Raw genomic sequence first — 26,468 nt, forward strand, 5'->3', positions numbered from 1 at the left:
TTGTGTCGTTAAGATTTAATTTCTTTTATTTGATAAAAATGCATTAAAAATGTAGAGTTTAAAATAAGTGTTTTCTTATATATTCAAATGTAATTTATTTTCAGTCTTCAGTGGCTCATGATCTTCAGAAATCATTCTAATCTGCTGATTCACTGCTCAAGAAACATTTCTGATTATTATGTATGTTGAAAACAGTTGTGCTGCACAATATTTTTGCTGAAACCGTGACACATTTTTTTCAGGATTCATTGGAGAATAGGAAGTTGAAAAGAACAGCATTTATTTGAAAGTAGGCATGCTTTGTAACTGTATCAAAACGGTCAATCTTAATTTAATGCAACCATATGATATATTATAGTAATTTTTTTAAAAATTATTTTCTTTAATTTATTTAAACTAAATAATAATATTTTTAAACTTAAGCTGATTATGCTGTATTATACTTTTTTTTATATACATACATTTTGATGAAATATGCCCTCATTATGTGAATCTCTTTTGACTCAGGCAGTAAGCAGTAATTCCACACACACACACAAACACACACATACACACACACACACACACAGGCACAGGAAGTGAGGGTACCGTGATGGGTTTGGCTTCCTCTCTGTCTCTGCTCCATAATCTGTTTTAGATTACTGTAATACAGCTCACTCTCTCAGCCGTTCTCTCTCTCTCTCTCTTGCTCTTCTCGTCTCTGTCTGTTTTACTGGCAGAACAAAGCCGGCCTGTTATAATCTCCTCCTGCCAAGCTGCCATCACACTTAGACAAGACATGAAGCTTCTGTTCCATTTTATTCCCCAAGTTATTTGCATCAACGTTTATATTAATACAAGCCCCCCTTTCGCTCTATCAGTCTGAACAATCTCCCTCCAATGAAACCACATAAAGGACATTTTATTAAAATCATTAGAACCAATTGTCAATTTTTCTTTTTGTCTGTATTTCCATATTTTCATTTTCATTTAAGGACAATAACGGTGAGAAGACCATAAGATGCAACAGTTTGAGGGCGGGACTGATTGTAAGGGGTGTGGCCTGACCTGAAGCGATTGGTTAGATTCTGATTGGGGCGGAGCATATGGGCTGTCATCAGGGGGCGGGGTCTAAAATTGAAGGGGGTGTGGCATGAGAGAAGGTTGGTGTGAGTGATATAGGGGCGGGGCCTGATTGAGAAAGGGGTGGGGCTTAAAAGACAAATTTCACCCACAACACCTGTTATTTTAAGTACTGGCAAGTAATAGAAAAATGAAAAACATTGATTGAGAGCGAGAGAAAAAACTAAAAATGCATTCAACTGACCAAATGAAAAGCGAGAAACTCTCCTGTATTATAAAATGTGGCCCGTGTCATTCAGAAACACACTTTACATACTTTCTCCACCTTGCAAGCGCTTTCAACTCATGAGTCATGTGCAGTGTGCAATTAACCCCTCAGCACAGTCATTCATTTAACAACAGTCATGAACATTATGAAATCAGACTGTAAATATACAGCGGTCATGACTCCACAGATCCATCAAATCTCATGTTATTAACAGCGCGAATGGTCTTAATGGATGTTCAATTGGTTTAAATACAGAATAATCGTAACATTTGTAAAATAACCACCAATACTGTATCTAGTGATTTATATTGGCATGCCTTTGCTGAAACATTCATACGCCATGATATATCTTCTATTGCTTTAACAATAAATCTCAACCATAAAATATGACCTCACAATGTTGCATGTGTTATTCAGCAAGTGGCATCCAGTTATCATTTTGGAAATTAAATAATTTAATTGGATTTTTAATCCAATTTTGTGCAAATATGTCTTGGCAGGCAGATCAAATGATGAGTCAAGAAAGAGATCAAAAGTCAAACTGTGACATGAAATGAAAGCTCAAGTCAAATGCATTGCACTGTTGGAAACAGTACAGTAAAAAGTGCACTGAAGAAATGCAGTGCAGAAATTCCCAGTCTTTTAGGAAATTACAATGTCTCAACTGTCTCCTCACGTAGCCTCATTCATCAAAGCAGAAATGAAAGCTCACCTCAAGCACACTGCGTACAGTATTTGCATACAATAAGCTGTACGTGGGAGCACAAGGATATAGCACTAATTAATAAACCCCTTCAGCTCTGGGTCAGTGCAGAGACCAGATCTGGGTCATCATCTTCACAAATGTGTGTGTGTGTGTGTGTGTGTGTGTGTGGGGCAGCGACCACAAAACTCTAGTTTGTAAAGGTAAAACAGCATAGTTTGCTCCAATACAGTCTACTAACAAAAATACACTGAAGCTACTTAAGGGGACAAGAACTATATATGACTATAGCATTAAATTATTTGGCACAAAAACAAGGGTTCTTAAATAAATCTTCACAGAAGACCTAATTTCTAGTATAGGAAAGAAAATTCACAAAACAGACGTTAGCTCAAGTCTCCTGCTTCTCAGATTTTATTTCTGGGAAAAACACCCCCAAAATCTCACATGCATCTGAGTTTCAGAAGAGATCTCAGCAACATCTTTAAAACTGGGCTCTACATTTCCATAAGTCTGCAAACTAAAGTCAGATATCTCAGCATGAACTCAAATATTTCTCTGTGCTGCTATTCACATTCATTTGATAGCTCTACACTTTTAATGGATGACAACGACTGATTTAAGAAAATACAATTTCAGTTTTTTTTTTTTTTTTTTTGACAAAATTAAAAATTTCTAAAATCTCGGAAGGATTCAAGCGAAGAGTTTGAGAAACTTAGTAGCAAGTAATCAAAATATCCTTCAGCACACTTTTTTCTGAGTATCACATTAAGCATATCACAATATCAGTGCACATGTCAATCAGACAGTCTCTTCTAAATCCGAATAATCTGTAATACAGTTTATGCAAAACATGATCTGTGCTTGGAGAAATATGTTTAATCTAGTTGACCTGCAACAGCAGCTGTGAGTACAGTAACAGTAAAGCAAAGCATAACTAAGTTGTTCTGTAAGTCTATAAAAAGATTTATGTCTGAGGAGATTTATTGAGCCTACAGGCAGGATTAAAGCAGGATTAAAGGGAAAAGCTGTTAAACCTGCCCCTTTAAGAGCCCTAGGAAACATCCCCTTAAACGTGTCTGAGCTGCGTCAGGAGATGACGGGAATCTGGACGAGTGTTTTTAACCACAATGACACGCTGTTACAGTCATTAGCACAGCAACTGCTGGTTAAACTAAAAAAACAGGCATTTTTCTGTTCTCTGTCTAAAAGTGATGCTTTTCAGTCTCAGTGCAATGTAAAAAAATAGTGATTTTAACAGTAAAAATGCTACAGTAAAAACCTGTTAAATGGTTAACAGTTAGCCATTCTATAGTCAGTGAATAAATGCAATTATATTTAATGTCATTTTACAGTAAATATATTTAATGTCATTTTTTAAATGTAAATAAAAGGGAAAAGGTCATTGTATTTACAGTGACCAACCGTAAACTAACACTCACAGAATTCCCTGCATGACACATCATATTTGATGATTTCTTTGTTAAAACAACATGTTTTTTTCTTATCGATTTTTTCTATGTACATAGGGTTTAATCTTACATCAAGGGCCCTATCTTGCACCCAGCGCAATTGACTTTGTACACGACGCATGTGTCATTCCTATTTTGCACCCGCGCAAAGCGCGCTTTTCCCTCCACAGAAGCACGTCGCTAAACTAGTGAATGAACTTGCGCTCCCTGGGCGGTTCAGCGCAAAAAAGGAGGCGTGTTCCGGCGCAAACAATCCCTGGTGCTATTTTGCTGTTCCATTAAACAATTGCGCCACTGACCAGAAAAAACCTAGTCTAAAGTCAGTGGCGCGTTGCGCGTTGTTCATTATGCTATTTTAAGGGCGCAAGCTTGACCATAATGTATAGCGTGCACAACGCGCATACACTTTGCTCATGTAATCTACACAGATGCAACAGTTATTTTTGCAAATCATAAACTGTTACACTTAAAAAAAATATTAACACATGAGATGACGGAAATCATTGTGGTGTGCCACGAAGATGTGAAAAAATAGGCATAAATCTAGCTTACAAATTATTCAGGCTAATTGTAGTAATTAAGGATCAGACCTGTTTGAGGTCATATATGTATATAAGGACATCTGACAAATTGATTTGTCCGTCAAGAACCAGGAAAAAAAAATCGATGAAACAATTGTGGCTATTTCCTCCCACGCCTGTTTAACCGACGCTATTTTGGGTGGGTTTCTCCCATCCCCATACAACACAACTTCTCTGTCTTTCACTGCTCTTACAAGAACATCAGTCTCCTCGGCTGTGAACCGCTCCTGGCGTGCGCCTGGTAAATACGCCATAATAATAGCAATCCGTAATGGAACTTGCGCACCTGCTTTTAAAGGGAATGTTGGATGAAGTTCTGATTGGTTTATTTCACGTTACGCCCAAACCACACCTATGAATAATGAAGCTACTTCAGACCAACCCATTTTAGATTTGCGCCGGGCGCAAGAGCCATTTATCCCGCCGGGAAAATAGCAACAGCGCCGAGACCCGCCCACAAAGTTACCTGCGCTTCGCGCTTTGACACTTGCGTTTCAGATCGTTAAAATAGGGCCCCTAATGTTGTTAAATTAATGTTTATTGCATTATTTCAGTATCATGTGTGTCACCGCGATGGTGTTTAGTGTTTTGTGTGAATGACGCTGTGCACCTTCTATATTTAAGTATTGCCCTTCTCAGCTCGTATAACATCTATTTGTGGTGAGCTTTGGTTCATCATGTGACTTTCTCATTTCTCATAATGTAATAAAAGCTGCAAAGTAAAAAAAATGGCTGTAATTTAATATAATATAATGCAAAAAAACATTGAGAATCATTTTCAGGTAAGCAGAAGTGAATGCATCCAAGTAATGTTCATTTCACAAATGAACAGAAGCATATAGTTAGCACAGATTAGATGTTCTTTTATCATGTGAAACAGGGAATAATGTTGCAGTGTGACTCTAGTTTATAAATTCACTGCCCACCTCAGAGACATTATTGAATTAACCTCCCAAATATGCTGCTCGGTCCTCAGAGAGGGAGAAGAGATTCGATCAAGTTAGGTCTATTTCTGCCCAAGGCACCGTGGCCATTGTGTGTTACGGTGGTCTTTTATCGTTGACAGTTCATTCAGTGGTCATCAGGGTCCTATTGAGCATCAGTCTTTCTTTCTCTCTTCGTCTCTCTCTCCCTTTCAGCCTGACTGCTCTTCTCTCTCTCTCTCTCTCTCTCTCTCTCTCTCTCTCAGAGTCTCTCTCTCTCTTTCAAGTGACAGCTGCGGCAACAACAATTAGGTCAAGCTCCACACTTGGGCCTATTTTAAGCTTCCTCGCTCTCAAGACTACAAATGGTCCAATATCTGCGTCTGCATTCAAATCAAAGCAAGTCAAAGGCTGATTCACAGCAAACATGAAGTCGGATTCGAAGACTACAATTTTGAATTCAGCGATATTTATACATGAAACATTTACTTGAATAAAACCCTAGAGAAATCAATTCAAATAAATATGCATTAAGATCACAATAAAATCAAAACCCAATTACTTTGTTAGTGGATGTTCCTGGTCTTATTCAGGAACTTATATAAATTCATCTGTTTTGGGTTGATGAGATTATTTCATGTTTTTACAAGACGCCTCTTCTGCTCCCAAATGCTGCATTTATTTGATAAAAAATACAGTAAAATTGTGAAGTATTATTAAAATTTTAAAATGTTTTCTATGGGAATATATTGTTAAATGTAATTTAATCTGATATGCTGATTTGCTGCTGATTATTATCAATGTTGAAAACAGCTGCACTGCCTTGGATGTTTGTGGAAAGTGTGATACATTTGGTTTTTCAAGATGCTTTAATGAATAAAAATGAAATCATTCGTAACAACATATGAGCCTTTCCTGTCACTTTTGATCAATTTTATTCATCCTTGCTGAAAAAGGCATTTAAACCTATGAATGGTTATGTACCCCTATATATATATATATATATATATATATATATATATATATATATATATATACATATATATACGCATGCACACACACATACACATTTTTTCCCCTTCTTATTGGGAAAAATATTTCAGATGTGATTTCTTTCAACATGACATGAAACCGAATACAAAAGATATTTTACATCAATTGTGCCATATTTCTGAGCAAGACTGGATATTCAATTTGAAATAAACAAAAGCTGTTGTTCTGCAGGTTGTTTCTAGGGATACAAATATAAGAAGAAAAATCATGAAAGCAAACATTTCCCGTGCTGATGAATCATTCACAATAAGACCAGAAACATGAATTAAGTCAATTTAGGTTTCATATTGATTTTAAAGCCAGAAATCTCTTGACTGCAAAAATCAACACACTTCCCCTCATCTCCAGTCTCTCTCTCTCTCTCTCTCTCTCTCACACACACACACACACACACACACATTTATTCAGAAACATCCCACACCAGATGCTCTCAGACGGTCATTAAGAGTATTACACACGAGCGTGTGGCCCTGCAGGCAAACAGAAAGATCAAACTGGTGTTTGGTGTCCTGGCCCTGTTCCTCTCTCAAACACATGAATGAATCCACGCTTCACCCACTCTTATTTACACTCATGGGATTTACTCATGCTTGTGTTTGTGTATGTGCATGAGACGGGTTAAAGCAGTAGTGTCATTTAATGTATGTACAGTCATCAATGACTTAGTCTACATTAAAATGCATTAAGAAAATAACTAATTATATTTCATTAAAGTATTTTCCACATAAGTTGCACAAGTTGCATTAGGTCAAAACTGCATATATTGCATTGTTATATAAGCCCCATTTTACATACTGCTAAAACCAAACATTTATAAACAATAGAAACACTATAATCATGTATTTTCATTTCTATCCCTCCAGATCAAATCCTTTAATCAGAACAGAGCAGGAATGAAAAATAAATATAAAACGTACATAAATGATAATGAACTGAACTGTCTTTTGGGTGATTGTAATAATAATAATAATAATAAAATCATTATGAAATCTATGGGAAATTCTGCCAGTAAATGGTTATGAGGACATATCATCTCCCAATCATGAACAAACCAAAAGGAAACACATATAAACTTCATATGATACTCTAAATATCAAGAGTTCAAAACAAAGCAAGCAGCTCTTTCCTATCTTCTCGAAGGAATCTTTTCATTTGTAATGCTGACATACCGCAGATATTCCATACAAATGCTGATGTGGAAGAAGAGAGGAAAACTAGAGCAGCTCTTGACCTGCTCAGATCGCACACACACACACACACACACACACACACACACATGCGTGTGTCATTACAGCAGCACACAGACATGAATACATTGACCCGTGAGCACCTGTGACGCTCAGAGATTACAGCTGTTCCAGACAAATGAAAATGGATTAATATACCTGATCGTTTCATAGACGGGTCATCTGAGGTAAACAGTAGGACTGGGAATCTTTGGGAAGGCAGTGATTCAATTCGATTCATAGGTTTTCGATTCGATTCAGAACGATTCTTGCCAGTTTAGAATGATTCAATTCGATTCAATTCACAATAAAATTAGATTAGATTTGATTCTGTATTCTTTAAGTGCATTCACAGGATTATTTAAATGTTTCCCCTAAATTCTTTAAATGCTTAGTCAGGGGGCAAATTACAGTAGCATTTATGGTTAGAGAACCATAGGTTAGGAAAAAAAAAACTTTTGTCCCTTGTTAAATGCTAGTTTAATGATTGAAGCCAAGATAAATAATAAAAAAAAGCTTTAAAAGTATCATGTATCAGCTAACATTTTCTCACACCAGGGGCGTAGCCATCATTTCAGAAGTGACAGAAATGTAAAATACAATAATTTTATGTATGTAGCCTATGTATTATCATAATTATATATATATATATATATTTTTTTTTTTTTTTTTACAAGGAATTATCTTCTTTTTTTTATTACTTTTAATTAGCTGTAAGAAATCTAATACACTGCTGGACAATAATCAATAATTTGTAATAAATATTTTTTTCCTAAGGGCAATTTTGAATTTTTGAATTTTGAATCGTTACACCCCTAGTAAACAGCTCTCAGGAAACACTCACACACGGTCACACACATGACTGCATTAAACATCAACCAACAAATCTCACTTTTCTTGTCAATATTAATGCTTTTGCTTAATAAGCTTCATTCAGCTCAAATCAAATCACTTTTGAATGGTTTCATCAACGGCTGGAAAAAAAAAACACGTTCACAGATTAACTCTATTCATGATGGCACCTGAACTTCCAAACTAGCAGCTCATTTATCCCATTGGGCTTTCTCTTAACCTTGAGAAGCTAATGGAGACACAGAATGTCTTTAATAAGTCCACAAAAAAAGGACACAAACACACACAGACTGTAATAAATGAACATACCATGTGAGCATGAATCCATTACTACACACAACAGAAACACATACCAAAAGAGAGCAGAACAAACAAACTGCACATAAATTATTCACCGTCCATGGGGGACATTTAGAACATCTGAAAATAACAACATAGCTCTCCTAATTTAGTTACAATATGACAAGTCATACAATTTTGATGAAAGTCAAAATATGAGAAATAAAGTTGCAGCATTGTGAGATTAAAGTCAGATTGTTTTCAGTAAGGATAAATATTTTTTTAAGATATTAGTACTTTTAAATCACAGTGGATGCAATACATTTATGAGTATTGACAGTAAAGACAATTATAGCGTTCTATCTATTTCAAGTAAATGCTGTTCTTTTGAACTTTTTATTCATCAATGAAACCTGAAATAATTAAATGCATCACATTTTTAACACATTTTCTACAGCTTTGCATCACAGATATAATGACATTTAAAATATATTGCAAAATTGATAAACAAATACTTGATATTGAAAATAGTATGAATATTTTTAATTTATTATATTCAAATATTTCACAATATAATTAATGGATCACTCTGGTAAAAGCATCCCAAACCATTTCAAACAATTATACGTTTGGTTCTGCTGCAGATTTGTGCATGAAAATCAACTACCCATGTATTTTCTGGTGAATTATTTTGTTTCGAATACCCCCATAATTGTAATTGACAGTACACAGATTTAATTTGTGCTTGGGAATCACGAGTAGCCTTGATGTAGCAGCACATGTGAAAAAAACTCAAAGCCGTCCAATTGAAGATGTCCCCAATCTCTGCGTAATTGGCCTGATTTGTCAAGTCGCACGGCGAGAGAAGTGAATTGAAGTCATCAAACTTTAATGTACTGCTTTTAATATGCTCCCAAAGGAGGGCCGAGCCTCTCAGGAATTAGACTCTGTGTCCTAGACTCGCCAGCGCACAGAACGGCTAGAACCAGATGATTTTAAAGTCCTTAGACAATTACAAGTGAAACCTTCTGTACGGAGGCCTGCAGGGTTCAACAGAGACCCGACCTGATGTAAACAAAATTGAAAAGATGCAATCCAATGGAGCAGCAGTTCACAAAATTTGGAAAGAGTTAATTTCATGAGAAATCAAACCTTCAAAAGAGAAATCAAAAGAGTTGACACACTGTAACTTTCAAAACTTCTAGTCTAAAAGCACAAAAACAGCTAATTCTGACAGATGAATATACATAAAAAGCATGACCATCCTAATTTACACATTACAAACATGTTCAGCCCCAGTGAGGTAATAACATAAATACCATTCCTAAACTAAAACTACCAATAACAACCATTATATGCAGCACAGCTATATTAGTTGATTCAGTGAATCAGCTGAATTGGTTTACAATGATTCAGTCACAAATCAGGCAGTCTCTTTCAGACATATTTTAATCAGTAAAGTGAGTCATGATCGATTGACTGATTCACAATGAGCAGGTTGCTTATATCAGTGATATTCAATTGATGTGTTCAAGATGTGACTCTGTCAGATATATTTGAGTCACGATGAGTCATGATCGACTGTGCGATTTGCAGTGAGCTGATTCGTAATGAGTAGCACAGTTATATTAGTGACGTTCACTTGGCAAACAACTAATTCTTTTGAGTCGGAATCAAATGAACTTTTTCAGAAACCAACCTGAATGATTCATTCACAACTCGGACTGAATCAATCCAAAGCAGTCCTCTAGTGAACAACTCAGTCTCTTTCAGACATATTTGACCCACAGTGAGTCATGAATGATTTCATAATAAACGGCACAGTTATATTACTGATATTTCATTTGTGAAATATTTTCAATGTCCAAATAAAAACACTTGCATAGACATGTATATCCTCTTTCTACTCACTTTTCATCTGTTCGTCTATCTCATGCTCTTGTATAACCAAAGCCTGGCTGTTCTGACCTCTCTATCTCTGCCTTCTGTTGTCTGTTTCTTTCATTCTGTTCATTTCTCTCTCTCTCCATCCATCCATGCATGACAACTGAAGAGCAAGCAGCTACAGAAATCATGCAAAACATACTATTTATATTGACAGCGATGTGCTGGTAGAAGGCAGAATCTGCGATTGATTTATTAGAGCCACGAGCACCGCAGAAGCCTCACCAATGTGAAGGTCTACCAATACATCAGTTTACACACATACAGAAACAAACACACTAAAAAAAGCCCGCCTTGAGATTGAATGCTCATTACAAAAAACACAGGTTCTCACATAAAAACTAATTACATTTGAATATAAAAAGATGATATTTGTGCATGGAAAAGAAAAAATTCTTTGGAAAGACACTGATCATTTTGATACCGTTTCAAACAGTCAGGACTAGCAAGTCTGTGATTTGATTTATATCTGTTCATTTGCATTATAATTGAGTAATGTCATGTCTTGCTTTTGATTAGGCATTGTACATCTGGCCAAAAGCGGAGCTTCTGCATAATTTAATAAGAATAAAATAAACAAAGCCAATGTGTAAACATAAATAAGCCAATCAGCTGATTGTGTCTTGCCAATGTTGTGTTTCTGATGGTTCACAGGTGGCGTACAGCTCCATCGTTAAGCGTAAAAGTTAAAAGAGAAACAAAGAGAATTAGAATGAAATGAAAAGGATTAGGGAGACAGACAATTAGCACAGAAAAATTGGAAAAGATGTTCCCTGTGAACCAGGAACAACTCTGAACAAAGACATTCAGTGTGTTTCTTCTGGATTGCAGTGAAAGGAGATTAAAAGTGATTTAATAAAGAGGCAATTCAATTCAAGTGTCAAGAGTGATCCTGTTTACTTACTTAATAAAATGTTCCTGATCTAAATGAACACGATTCATCAGTGCACATTGTTCCCAAAGTTACATTTTTTTTTTTGTTTAGTTTAACTTTTTTTTTTGGGTGGATTTTATGATGAAATGAAAATGAAATGTGAAAGTTAAAAAATAAATGCTATTTTCAAATTCACATGGTGGTGGAACATGCTTCTACATCAACGAAAGGTGGTGAACAGATTTAACGGTGTTAAAGAAGATGTGCTGTCCCGATCTAGAAGCGCTTTTCATCGACTGTACACTGATCTACTCGCTGCGGGAGTTTTCCTCATTCATTCTCATAAGTTTCGACATTCCACCGCAAGCACGTCTGTTTCAACTTACACCAACATACAGGCATCAACTGAAATCAGGACTGTAAAAACATGCACTAATGAAGTGGTGATGTGTCATTCTTGAACGATTCGTTAATTTTGACCGAACCTTTAATGTGACTCGGGAAGAACTAGTCGTCTCGGGGGATGATCAGGGCATGCACAATATTCTCTAGGTTATGTTCTGCTAGTACTAATTCACCTGTGACAGTCAATGCATTCAAGCCAGAAAGAGAATTGATTAGTTCATAGTTCGGGTCTATCGGGTTTTTGACTCGTTCCTTAATATGTGACATACCCATACGTTAAAGCAATACAGTATTGAGCCAGCAAACTCAAAATTGGATTAAAAATTAACAAACTAGGCTATAAATACTTTGTATTGTAGGCTTGGATTATTATATTATTATATAGCCTAGTGTTTATTTACCGATAGACAGTCATGAAGACAAATTCATCAATATTTTATTTATAACAGGGTTTTATTTATTTATAAAATAATAACACACCACAGATCCTTAAGAAACAGTAACAAAAACACAGTGACAGAAACGTCAGAGCTAGCGTATTGGTCCATCTCGTGATTAAGGAACGACTCGACCCGAAAGACTCATGAGATGAACTAATCAATTCTCTTTCTGGCTCGAACTGCATTGGTTTAGCGTATGGGTCTGTCACGTCATTAAGGAATGACTTGAACCCGAAGACTTGTCAGATAAGAGATGAGGTGAGCTAATCACAGACTGAAGACCCAGGTAAAGAATTAATAAATCTTTTCTGTATCTTACAGCATTTTAGTTTTGTATTGTTTGCAGTGTGATCAACGTTTGCTTAAGTACGAGATGTGTTGGGGAAGTAACACGTAACATTTTAATTACATTTTGCTAAAATGAACGAAATGACTCGAAAAAAGATTAGTTCATTTTGCTGAACGAAACTCAAAAGTCTGAGTCGGTAAAATAATCCGAACTAAAAAAAAAATTTCAGCAACATTTTGTTTGGGGCAGTACCAAACGTTTCCACTAGATGAAATACGCTTTCCATTCATTTCCAATACAGTCATTTTTGACCGTGAACATTATAAGTAGAAACCGTGATTGTGTGTGTGTTCACATAGCAAGTGCCAAAACCTAATGACCAAGGAGCACCAAAGAGTTATTTTTCAACAACCGCACCAAGTCACTGTTTAATAAAATCATGAAGGATAAGATGAATGTATTCTTATTGAATATCCTGTTTCACTGAGAAATTAGGGTTGCCACCTTCAATACAGAAAAATAAGGGACGCCTTTGTTAAGGTGGTGTGAACACAGATTTGGATAAAATATTTTTCATTGTTTGCAGACAGTTACACCATCCAAGCAGTGAAACCACATGATAAATAATCGATCTACAAACATTTCTACAGTCATGTTATTATTTGTAAGATCAGCTATTTTATATAGTCTATTGTTAATTCTACAGTAACCTATTGAAGAATGCAATCATTTTAATTAGTTAAGTTGTTTATTTGCTTCACTTAGGCACTATATTTTTATTATTAAATATATTTCTCTTATCTCTTATTAAAATAATGCTTATGTGTCTGACTGTACACCTTAATCGTAGTAAACAAATCGCTAACACTTTAAAATAAGGTTCATAAGTTAACTACATTAATTAACATTAACTAATAATGATCTGCACTTATACAGCAATTGGTAATCTTTGTTCATGTTAATTTCCACATTTAATAATACTTTATTAAAATATTGTTAATATTAGTTAATGCACTGAACTAATATGAACAAACAATGAACATTTTTATTTCTATTAACTAACATTAACAAAGATTAATAAATGCTGTAACAAATGTATTACTTACAAATTGTTAGTTCATGTTAGTTAATACACTAATGTTTAATAAATTTACTTTATTGTAAAGTGTATGAATGTTGTTCTCCCGAGGCATGCTGTCGCACATCTGACAAGCCACCGTGCGAGACAGAAAACACTCGCTGACAAATTGTGCTTGATACTCATTTCCGCTGACACTTTCCAGCCAAGTATTTGATTCCTCCCACTTTCATCAGTACTTTTGCGTCCGCTTTCGTTTCAGCGCTGGACGCGGGGGATTATCTGGAGCAGCCTCCGCCATTCTTTCAAATCGACTCTCTGCCAAGAGACCCGCCCTCCTCTTACTCTGATTGGCGATGAACCTGAAACAAACCAATCAATCCACCGATGGCAGCGAGTATTACCCAATCAGGGGCAGAATAGGACGAGTCTTCACAGAATGCCGGTGGGATGATCTGCATGAGATGCTGCACTGAAGACAACTCCGAAAATACGGGACAAACCCCATCCCGTATTGATTCAAAACGGGATGTGCTATTTTATTATCAAATACGGGGCGATTCTGTATTTTAAGGGACGGGTGGCAACCCGATGAAAAATGTATCACATAATGGAGGTGAAACGGTGAACACTGTTCCATGTTAACCAGATATGGTTCATGTGGCTCAATCCATTCTGTAGTCAGTTGGGACATTTATGTTTGTCAAGTACAAATGAGATGATCTTCCGGATGAAGCATTTGTTCAGAGCTTCTTCAGTTAGTTTGTAAGTGTTTTCTCTGTAGCTCAGATGTGAGCCGTGGTCACGGTCAAACCGATAAAAATACACCTCCATCTCTCTCATTCTGTTTTCCTCGTCACGTCTTGTGTCTCCTCGGTTTCATACTGTGTCTTTCTTGCTTGAGGGCGGACGAGATTCTGAAAGATTCATTTGTAGCTCCAGGCCTCGTGGCACCTTCATTGCTTTTAGCCGAAAATTTTTACAAAGGGAAGATTTTCCCTTGAAAAGTTTGTGTTAGTGCACACACTAAAACTTTAACACGGGAAAACATGAATGCCTGTCACACTGTGGAGATGCCATACACCATGTACATTTATAGTACATTTATAGTACATTTATAGTGCATTTATAGTGCATTTTCATGTAGTGAAAAATCTTATATTGTGACAGCTCTAATTCAAACAATATTGGACCCCACTGACTCTCATTGTATGAAAAACAATGAGAGAGAGAGAGCGAGAGAGAGAGAGAGAGTTAGAGAGAGTTGTAGTTTACCAATTCACTCTCAGGATGCATTTTAGATAATATCACTCCATCTGAAAAGGTACAGAATAAATAGCACTTATTAAGATTAGGCACAGGAGAGCAGGATGTTTGACTCCGCCAATTTGGTGTTCAGTTTAATTAAATGCCTGAAGTAGTCAGGCTGCATCCCAATTAGCATGCCATTATAATATGTGCAACCAGGATTAGAGCATCTCAAATAACACTACACTGAAAACAGTACGCCAAACATGTCCAGATGGCACAAAAATTTAGCGGATTACTGAATTATACATCCATGCATGCTTTTTGAGCTAATATTACCCAGTTTTATTGTGATTTGAAGGAAATATGTGACAGGAAATGTGATGCCAAATGCCAGAGCCGTTTTAAAAAGTGAACAAAAGTGAAATAGAAATTCATTTTTAAGTAAAGATCTAACACTTACATGCAAACACAGTATGCAGCAAGACACAATTTTCAAACATGGCAGTATTTCCAAATACAGACGCACTGTCAGTAGTATGTTCTCGCTCAGAGTGCATTATTTTAGGCTGGGGATGTACATGGATATTGATGCAGTTCAAGGTAATTTATCAAAGCAGTTTGGTTTTTAATTAAACACTCACATCCACAAATTCCAAACTAATTTTCCAAAGTAATTTCCTGGATACTACTTTTTCTAAAACCAGCATTCTTCTGCACAATAACAACAAATATCTACGGAAGCTTGTTTCCCACCATCGGATAAAAAATTACAAATAAAAGTAAGTAATTGTACATTTTTTTATACCAAAGTTTTTCCTTGCAATTCTGATATATTTTAGTATCACTGAGATACTCTTATTACTTTTTGTAATACTTTGAATTATTTATTTATTTATTTATTATTTTCATTTTAATTTCACTTAAAGTTTTAGAAATTGTGTGATTGCCTGATATGAAGTTTATATTCATTTTTAGTTTTAGAATAGTATTTTAGAATGTATTTGTTGTTTGTTTATTATATTAAAATTTTTATATGGCTTTAGTTTTTAATAATAATAATAATAATAATAATAATAATAATAATAATAATAATAATAATAATAATAATAATAATAATGTAAAGTAATACATGTGACTTAAAATTGTGAGATAAAATCTGAAGTCTGGGTTTATCTCTCACAATTCTTATTAATTGTTTAATTTTCAGAATTGCGAGAAAAAAGTCTGAACATGATGCAGATCAGAAGGATCTTTATATAAAAATATTTATTTTAATTGAAATATTAATACTGCAGAATTTTAGTGAAAATGAAAGGTACCGTAAGTAATTTCTGAGAAACGCTGTTGATATATGAAACGGCCAAAAACACACACCCGTACCCAAAAGACTCACACCCCTATCTTGATAGCTCCGCCTCCAACGTACCCAAAAGACTCACACCCCTATCTTGATAGCTCCGCCTCCAAATTCACAAACATACAATGCAACACAGACTGTAACACTTTGATGATTTCAAAACACTGATCTGCTGCTTTAAGCCACCTGATACTGCAACATTAGCTCAACCAATGGCGTGAGTTTGGGGGCGTGACTATCTGTTCGTCCAACCAATGAAAGATGTTTGGGAAACATGTTTAATAACAGTTGTTATTATTGCAATTAAATTTGGCATATATGACACACTTCACCTGTAAATACCTTAATGAAATAAGAAAATATGATCATGTTTCAAGAAATACATTTTTATAAATATATATATATATATGTATGTATATATATATATATATATATATATATATATATATATATGTATGTATATATATATATATATATATATATATATATATATATATATATATATATATATTTGCATTATGATAGCATTTTCATAGCATTATTTTAAATGCCGTTCTTTTGAGCTTTCTGTTCATTAAAGAATCCTGAAATATAAAACATATCGCAGTTTCCACAAAAATATTGTGCACCACAACTGTTTTCAACATTGATAATAGTCAGAAATGTTTCTTGAGCATTAAATCATCATATTAGAATGATTTTCTGAAGATCATGTGACACTGAAGACTGGAGGAATGATGCTGAAAATTCACAGGAATAAATATAATTTTACAGTATATTCACAAAGAAAACTTATTTCAAATTATAATAATATTTCACAACATTACAGTCTTTACTGTATTCTTGATAAAATACAGACAGACTTGGTGAGCAGAAGAGACTGTAAAAAAAAGAAAAGAAAAAAAAAGAAAGACCTTAAACTCTTGAACAGTATATACAGTATGCATCATATATACATTAATGTAAATGCTCATTTTTTTGAGTGATTATGCAGAGCAGGATGTAGACTACGAAACGGATATCTGAACAGCGGATGTGATTTAGGTGCATTTTGTGGACTTTATAGTCCATTAATTAACTTGATTATGAATTAACAGTATTATATAGGTGTATGTTTCTGATCACAAACCATGCAGCAGCTGCAGCAGATGCGATAAGAACAACTTCACTGTAAAACAACAGCCGAGCTACTGAACGGATCTGAGCTGTACCGAAGCATCAAGCATCAGAATCACAGCCGAATCAACTTTTGAAGCTTGCAACTAAATTATGTATTTACCAAACCGAGCCCCTCTCTCCCTCTACCTTCTTCAAAAGTGTGATTTTTCATTCAGTGCTAATTTGAGAAAGACAAACAGCTCGGGGCTTTCAGGACAGCCTGCTTGACATTTTCACAGCTTCAATTATTCACACTTTTGACAATACAGCCGACAGCCCAAAAGGGTACCGCAGCTAAATGAATAGAGCGTGCTATTTTCTCTTTTCTCTCTTTTTTCAGTTTCTTTTCTCTTTTCCTGCTCATATGCTGGCTTCTGTCTATCTAGTATATATTCCTGCTTGACATACGGCTGTATAGAAAGGTCAGAATCACCGTATTTCACCATGTGTCACTACAGTATGTACTTTGAGTACTTTGCCTTTGCGCGATGAGGCACTATATGACAGGACATGCGCAGTGATTTCTGAGCTAAAAGCCAACAGGAAACAACCCATTACTTCCATAATGTGATGCATTTGAAGATGCATGATGCAAAAGCAGTGAGTAAATAGTTATGAATAACATTATTTTGGGGCTAAGTGACATCAGTCATAATGGGAACAAACTTTTTTTCTTTGAATAATGTGCAATATGGAAAATGGTTTCCACCACATGATGATAAATAAATAAATATTTAAATATGCATAGGCAAAATAAATAGAGGTAATTTTGATTTTTTTTTTTCTTGCAATTCTACGTTTATATATAGCAATTGTGACATTTATTCTTATAATTGCGAGTTTTTGTCTCTTATTTGCAAATTATAAATTCATAACTGGAGAGTTTACTGTATATCTCAGAATTGTTAGATATAAAATTCGCAGTTAACTTTTATTTCAGTACATTTTGCAATGACAAGACAAATTCAGGATAGCAAGAAAAAAGTCAGAATTGTAAGATGAAAAAGTAAATTTTTTAACTCATCTCATCTCAGCACATCTCACAATTCTGACTTTTTTCTTTTTTATATCTCAATTGTAAGTTATAAATTCATAATTGTAAGTTTATATTAGGATATATCTCACTATTCTGACTTTTTCCTCTAAATTGCGAGATAAAATTTGCGATTACTTTTTATTTCAGTACATCTCACAATTCTGACTTATTTCTTAAAACTGAGTTTTCATATCTCAATTTTCTTGTGATAAATTCATAATTGTAAGTTTATAGTATATCTCAAAATTCTTACATTTTTCTCTGAATTGAGATATAAACTTAGAATTGTGAGAAGAAATTAGCAATTGCCTTTTAATTCAGTACATTTCGCAATTCTGACATTCAAGTTATAAACTATTAATTGCAGGTTCATAGTAAAACTCTCAATTCTGAATTCTGAGATAGCTCAGAACTGCAAGAAAAAAGTTGCTTTTTTTTTTTTTTTTTTTTTTTTTTTTAATCCCACAGCAGAACAGGCTTCCACAGGAGTCTGACCAGAAATGTGCATTAAGAAAATGGTTCAGTTTTGATTTCATGTTGACTTTAAGCAAATTTCACCATGGCGAAGCATCTTTCAGTGCTATTGTTCTTCTCTCTAGTTTCTCATCTAGAGATCACGCTCTCTCTCTCACAAGGAAGATTGTGTCATAAAGAGAACAGAACACAGAGTTTCTACTCATTTTTTGCATCTCTTTTTCCTCCCGATTGATGCAACACATGGAAATCATGCAGCAGATCTCCAGAACCAAACACTCGTCTCCATTTCTGCAGATATTCAATACAAGGAAGTGCATGAATAATGTAGAGGCCAGCGACGCTGTGCTTCATCAGCAGGCCGCTTCTGCCCAGATAGTGTTATAGTCCCAAAGACACGTCCTTCACTCTCTTTCATGGCCAATTAGACCTATTTGTCCTCCCGTATGTAGGTTAGAACCATCAGAGCTGTGATTTGTTTTATATAAAAATCACTGCTGGGATTTAGAAGGTCATTTGAAATCTGAAATAGCTTGAGGACAGCGTTTTCTCTGGGGTTTGAGTGACACATCAGAGAGCACAGTGACATTTAGGAATTAATGTAGTGAAAGTCTTCTCCGCTGATGGATTTAATGACGTGACTCTTGAAAACAAAAACACAAAGCTGCTTTACTGACGTCTCTGAGCTCCTCACTGCCTAAAGCCTAAAGAGACAGCTGCCCACTGAAACAACATCAGCTTTCATCCAATTCTATTATTTCCAATCACATTATTTAAAAGTAATTTACTGTATATGTTACAACATATATTATATTAGATATTATTTATTTATATATTATTTATAGATGAATACTATTAGTAGTAGTTATGATATGATTAGTAATATATACTAAGATTTTTTTTAAAGAAATTAATACTTTAATTCAGCAAGAATGCATTAAATTACTTAAAAATGTCAGATAAGATAAAGTTATTTAACATATTTCAATTTCAGATAAATGCTGTTCTTTTGAACTTTTTACTGTCAAAGAATCCTGAAATATAAATTTCAGCACAACAGTTTTCAACATTGATAATAATCAGAAATGTTTCATATTTTCATGATTTCTGAAGATCATGTGACACTGAAGACTGGAGGAATGATGCTGAATGATATTTTAAAATATATTTACATAGAAAATGGTTCATTCAAATTGCAATAATATTTCACAATTTTACTGTTTTCTTTATTAAATAAATGAAACCTTCACTGTAAAAAATGAATTGTGGGTCTCGTTATTTTCATTAAAAAAATTAAGGTGATAAATAAAAATAATGTGTAGATTTCATTAAAGAAATTGTGATTCAGTGTTGTATAGAAAGTAATGAGGACTTTTTACTAAGAAAACCAAGAGATGCCTTTTCCTAATTTTTTTTAAGGAGACTTAAGCAGTTTTGGTGCTTGAATTGGGGAACTGATTAAACTATAATAATTAAGGAAAGAAGGCTGCCTATTTATTTTAAGTGAATTAGCTCAATTTTGCAAATTTATTTTAGAGGTGATTGTTAGTTCCCAGCATGCTTTGCATATGGCTGGATATGCAGAGTACATTTTGAAATTAAATGCTACTTTATGTTTTTGAGTGAAGGGAGGCATCTATTAATGTTTAATGTTCAAGTACGTTTGACATTTGTAAGAGTTTCTCTTACATTGAAGTTTCCATTGCACAGTGCAATCGTTACCACTGTGCAGAAGAGTAGAGCTTATGGTTATGGATACTACTCTTCTAAGATATTATACCTTGTTTAATGAGCAGTAGCCTTGCTAGTGCTAGTGAAGTACTTTCCAGTATTTCTCAAGTATTTTCCTATTTGAGTTGATTGGCTGTCTTATAAATGTATAAAATAACAAAATACAAACAGACCCCATTTAAAATCACAGACTTTTGAGAATAAACCTAAAATAAATGAGCACATTTCCCTAATTATATTAAATTTATTGTGTCATAGATTAATTAATTTAGGAGATTTCACATGATTTATTCAGGTAGATTCCATTAAAAATATCAAGCCTGAAAAACTACTCATAATTATTACGTGTAATAATGTTACCATATTTTTTTTAAGTAAATAGCTCATTAGATTTTTTACAGTGTTGGTGAACAGAAGAGTTTTCTTAAAAAAACTTATTGACTCCATATTAAACATTATAGTATTTTAATGCATGCATGCTTAAAATTATTCTATGCATTTATAATAATCCTGAATTAAGCTTTTCCACTGAATGCATTGCAAACATACTTTGTTTTTAATCATAAACAACACTGCAGCAATACAAATTATTTATATATATTTATTTTGCCATTCTAAAGAAACTCATGCAAAAGTCAGTTTATTTGTGTCCCAAATGATTTACCCAAAACCATGTTTATCATTGCTAAAGTGAAGCTCATCGCTGATTGGAGAACATTCTTTAGTGACGTGCAGCTTTGACTCTTAAGCTATCATGCCACAAGACATCAATCGCCTCCAGTTCAGCTTCTCTCTTTTCTTTTTTAGCACAAGAGCATATTGAGGTCACTAAAGCAGTTAGGTGGGGCTTATTCAGGCCAATAAAAAAGCATCCACACACACACACTTACTGAAATAGTGCTGCTTGAATGAATGTTAATTTGGTGGCATAAAGACACAGCTGTTACTGCGAGACGTGAGCATTGTGTCACATTCAGCAGCGAGCGCACACAGAGAGAGCTCTCAGCCCGAGCCCTGTTTAAATATGAGCAAGCGCTATTGAAAAGGCTATTGATCTGCCAATGATTAGCAGTCCATTCATGGCCTTTGCTGTGGCTGTTGGCCCTCGCTTCCTTATTGACTCGCCATGATGGACTGACTTCGGCCCATTCAAGAGAAACACGTTCACAGCGGGAGACTGAGATAAGATTGAAACTTCACTGCTGTTTGAGGGCTATCGGTTGTTAAGATTGTTTGGAGGTTTCTAAAGAAAGCAAGAGTCAATCACTAATATAAATGTACAACTTGGAGTCCACAGTAGATTGAGGATATACTTTAAGACAAAGTACAACAAATTTGAGCATTTTGTACTGAGTTTAGATCATGCAACAGATCTTGTGCACTAAAGTGAATACACTAATGCATTTCTACATTTCTCTATTTGGTCTGGTTTGTTTTAAAACATGTAGAGAACCAAATCTAATGCAGCACTGAATGCATCTTTTACGGAGAAGGCAAACACAGAATGCATTTTAATATAATTATTGGAAATATATAAATATGATTATTTCAATTAATTGAAACAGACTATATTACTTAATATTTGTGTGTAGAGTTTTTAGAGTGTTGCAGCATTATCTTTATAACTTCATATCATCATAACTCTGTTAAAATCAATTGTGCATCCAGTTTCCTGTTTGCTTTATGTGAGATACTATGTATGACACACATTTACGCTCCAAATATGTCACATAAGAGCCTCCATTTCAGTTAGGAATCTGCATTTTTGTCTATCATCTATGATAGACAAAAATGCATTGCACTATGTTGTAGAAAAGATGCCTAGGATTCCTCTTTTCATTCACATTTTGAGAACAATCACGTCAGGATACTCAGCTTTTGTCAGTGGAGTTAAAAAAATAAAATCAAAAACAAAGAGATAATATTAAGAAACATGGATCAGACAATGTGAAGAAAGTTTGTAGACTGAACATGCATCTCATCGTGCTCTACAACATGTCTTGTGTTCTGTGTATATTGTGTATTGTCTAAACTTTTGTATTATTGTCTTTTTTCACTGCTTATACACAAAATGATCTTTCTATATATTGTTGTCAACGTTAATACTGAATCAGTGCCAGAACCTGCAGAGAAACATAACTTCATTCTCCCATAACTGGGCTGAATGACAATAAAATGAACATGAACGTGCATGTATTTGCAAGTGTCCCTGCAAAAGAACCTAACTTTAATAGCTAATAATATAATATGGTTCCAATATTACTCAGATTAAAACAGTAGTATTACTAAAAAAGCATAAGATGAGGTATTAAGCAACAATCATACGCAGTGCAGTATAAAGCCAAGATACCTAGGTCTTCTGTGAGCTGCTAAAACAGTGCATGTAAGTGTGCCTTTTCCAAGCCATCAGTCTGTTATAGAGAGCACTACAGATGACACGCACTGCACTAGATAAAAACTCAACAAATGAGAGCTAACGCATCAATCTGAGCAGATCTGATGTATTTTTGAAGATGTTAAAACTTGTTATGCAACACAGTGTTCATTTATAAAACTTGACAAACTTTCAAGTCATGCATAGACAAAAAATAAAAAATAATAATAAGTATTTTGCAGAAAGTGAAGCGGTAAGAATCAACCTATTATCAATCACATCTGATGATACTTTTTCACATAACACAGAATAGCAAGACAGATGTAGAAACAAATTCTGTTTTTTCCAAAAGGCAGACATTAGCAAGTAGTTGCTGAAAAACATGCAAAATAATGCTTATATTGACCTCCTGCGATGGCTAAACAACACTTCTGACAATATCACACTCTATTTTTGCACCCTATTCATAGGAAGCGACACGTCAGTGTTAAAACTGCACATATCTGTATCCACACAGCGCTTTTTAGCAATGCAGACATTTTATTCTGGTTTCTACTGAAATTGTTCTCGACCTCGTTATGGAAATGTTCCAGCTAGAGGTCAGGAGAGCATCTGAAACCAGCTTTCAGCCTCAAACCGGCTTTACAATCAACATCCGTGACCCTCCAGCAGATACACAATATGAATTAATGTGGCTAGCCTTCTTAAACAGTCATTTTTGTTATTTAATAAAACCCAAGTCTACCGCACACTGGAAAGCCATTCAAAACTAGAGCAAAACCAACAATTATCACTTTAATAAACGCAGTTTTGACTACTCTGGGCCTGTGTTTAAACCTGGGTATATATAAGATAAGACTGACAGACAGTGGCCATTTAGGAACTAATTTCCCTTCACTAAGTGCTTATTAGCTAAAATGCATCAACTACATGACTAATAACCTCATGGCTGTGTTTCAAAACCCAATGAGCGTTTCTACTCGAAAAAGAGACCTATGATGCCCAAAAACGCCTTCTATGTAGTCAGCTCACTAGGTTTTGAGGCACAGCCCAAGCCCTCACACTGTGTTCCGGCTAATCAGACAGAAACACATATGCATACTTATAAAACAACAGCAAAACACACATACTGACACACATCTTGAATCAAAATGCACAGACTGATGTTCTGTCGTCAGCGTCTGATCTGAGACTAGAAGGTTCAGCAGATCGAGGACTTTTACCTCAGATGGTGTCCGTCGCTCTTGAGAAACATTAAACTTCCCAACGCCGCTCTTCGCCTCGGTGTGAGCTCAGGTCTGTGTGAGATCAGCAGCACAGCAAACACGCCGCATTTCTCCTTAAAATCACTTTATCTCCGGCGAGCGCGAAAACAAGCCACTCTGAGCTCCATCACTGCGAGATTCATCCGCGAGGAAAGCAACACAAACACTGAGAGGGAGAGGTGTGCGTGTGTGAGAGTGTGTGTGTGTGAGAGGGAGAGAGAGAGAGAGAGAGAGAAAGAGCGAGAGAGAGAGCGAGAGAAAGAGCGAGAGAGAGCGCGCGCGATCGAGATCAGCACCACGGACAGCGACCCCATTCATTCAGTTCAGACGTTTAGCAAATAAATAAAACATGAGTAATAAAATCGGTAACACTTTACAATAAGTACATTTATTTACAATAAGTGAACAAACAATGAACAATACATGTATTAATCTTTTTAATAAGTCGTTCATTGTTAGTTCATATTAATTCACATTTCATTAGCTAACGTCAACAAGCATAACTTTTGATTTTAATAATGCATTATTAAATGTTGAAACTAACATGAACTAAGATTAATAAATGCTGTAGAAGTATTGTTCATGCTTAGTTCACGTTAATGTAAGTAGTTAAGCAACGTTAATCAATGAACCTTATTTTAGTGTTACCAAAAAAACTACTTTTTTATCTTTATTCTTTTTTCATCTTCAAAAGCTTGCTAATAATAGACTTTTTAATTGCATATTTGTCTCAAAAAGCTAAATGTGTTGTCATCTTAAAATTTTCGCTCTTCAGTGGAATGCAAAAGATGTTTTGAAAAAGTAAAATATTATATTTCCTAAAAAAAAAGAAAAAAAAAAAGAAAAGACTCTTCATTCTGACATATTTCTAAACTTGCCTCTCAATGGCACATAAAATTAAAAACTCTTAACCGGCCACTTTTACATGTCAATAACATGGTCTGTTCTTTTCTTGGTTCTGGGCAAAAATGATCTTCAATGTGTTCCAAACCTAATACTGAAACAATAACAAATCCATGGCAGAAAGAACAGGAGGGACTCTATTATAGGACAGAAGCTGGAGCATTTTAATGTTAGTACATGTCAAGCTTGAATTAAACTGTTACACATGGGACAGAAGACCATGCACGCACTCTTTTTGACAGACTCACTTAACATATTGATAATAGTTTGTTCTGTATATTTAACAGTCTCTTCTTCAGGTCTAGAATGGAGTGGAACAAGACAAAAAAAGAAAAAAAACAGTTTCGTCTTTATTTACCAGCAGAAGCATGTGACACATATGCTGAAGTCTTCTGGGAGGAGATGTTGGGAATAATATGTCAGCTGTGATCTGAGGCGGTGACTGAAGCATTTGACTCTTTTGAAGTGATTCAGATGCTTGATGCATCCAGATGCAGTTGTTATATCAGAGTGAACTGGGTTAAAGTAGATGCCTGAATTAAGTGCACAAACAAATCTGAACAACTATATCAATTTCTTTCCAGAGATCCTGGAATATTGCAGACATGTACCACTAACATGATACTCTTTCCATCATTAAGTGTCATGTTAGATTTCATATTCGTATTGTGATACAATTCTACTCTGCAACCAAAGTAAAAAGAGTAGTTTATGCTCTGGTTACGCCCAGAGATGTTAACTTATCAATTATAAATTAAAATTACAATAAAAAAATGAAGACATTTATAAAGTGCGAAAGTTACCATCACATTTTAAGCATCTTTTGAAATGCTATTACCACAATTATTGGTAATATTAGCAAATTATGTGTAATTCAATTTTTTGATCAAAAAGGATGAAGGTTTTATCAAAATACAAACATCGCAAAACATCCCAGAATTAATCAAATCCATTTAACATGCTTACAGACGTTTGTGCTCTAAAAGGATGCCACTTTTCTGTTATAATGTCACTTCCTCAAAAGTAAAAATAAATAAAGCTGTGACCTCGAAATGTAGGAAATTGTTGGTTGTTCTCTAATTTTGATCTCCACTGTATATGTAACATACCATCAAATGATCCAGTTAAGGACATTTGCTGTAAATGGAGAGATTAAAGATTAGTGAGACTGAACACATGTATGTCTGCTGCTCTTCTATCATCATGAAGGATTTCGGAGAAGCGTTTAGCCCCGAACTGCCAACAGGCATCTGACACTGCAGTCTACAGCTAGTTGCTTCGGATTAAAAGTCTAACAAGCGGTACATTTTTGCATACTTATCCTTTAAACTCCATTTTCTGCAGAAGCTAATGGGATGAAGCGAGATTCAATCCGAACCTTTCCGTTTGATCCCACCTCACACACATTAAATCCAAATGCCAGCTCTGTCCTGAACCACACTCTTACCCAAACTGCCCTCAAACTTTCAG

The 26,468-nt window shown here is 34.9% G+C and overlaps 1 protein-coding gene across 1 annotated transcript in view; it reads right to left on the reverse strand.

The window, feature by feature from the left end:
* Positions 1-24,250, reverse strand: part of LOC113051063 (disks large-associated protein 4-like) — a 77,658-nt gene extending 53,408 nt beyond the window's left edge. Inside the window, exon 1 of the mRNA XM_026214677.1 lies at positions 24,054-24,250. The gene's annotated coding sequence lies outside the window, so the exon portion shown is untranslated. The remainder of the gene's footprint in view (positions 1-24,053) is intronic.
* Between the last annotated feature and the right edge of the window lie 2,218 nt (positions 24,251-26,468).

Source organism: Carassius auratus, chromosome 31 (assembly GCF_003368295.1).
Source record: "Carassius auratus strain Wakin chromosome 31, ASM336829v1, whole genome shotgun sequence".
Classification (NCBI taxonomy): domain Eukaryota; kingdom Metazoa; phylum Chordata; class Actinopteri; order Cypriniformes; family Cyprinidae; genus Carassius; species Carassius auratus.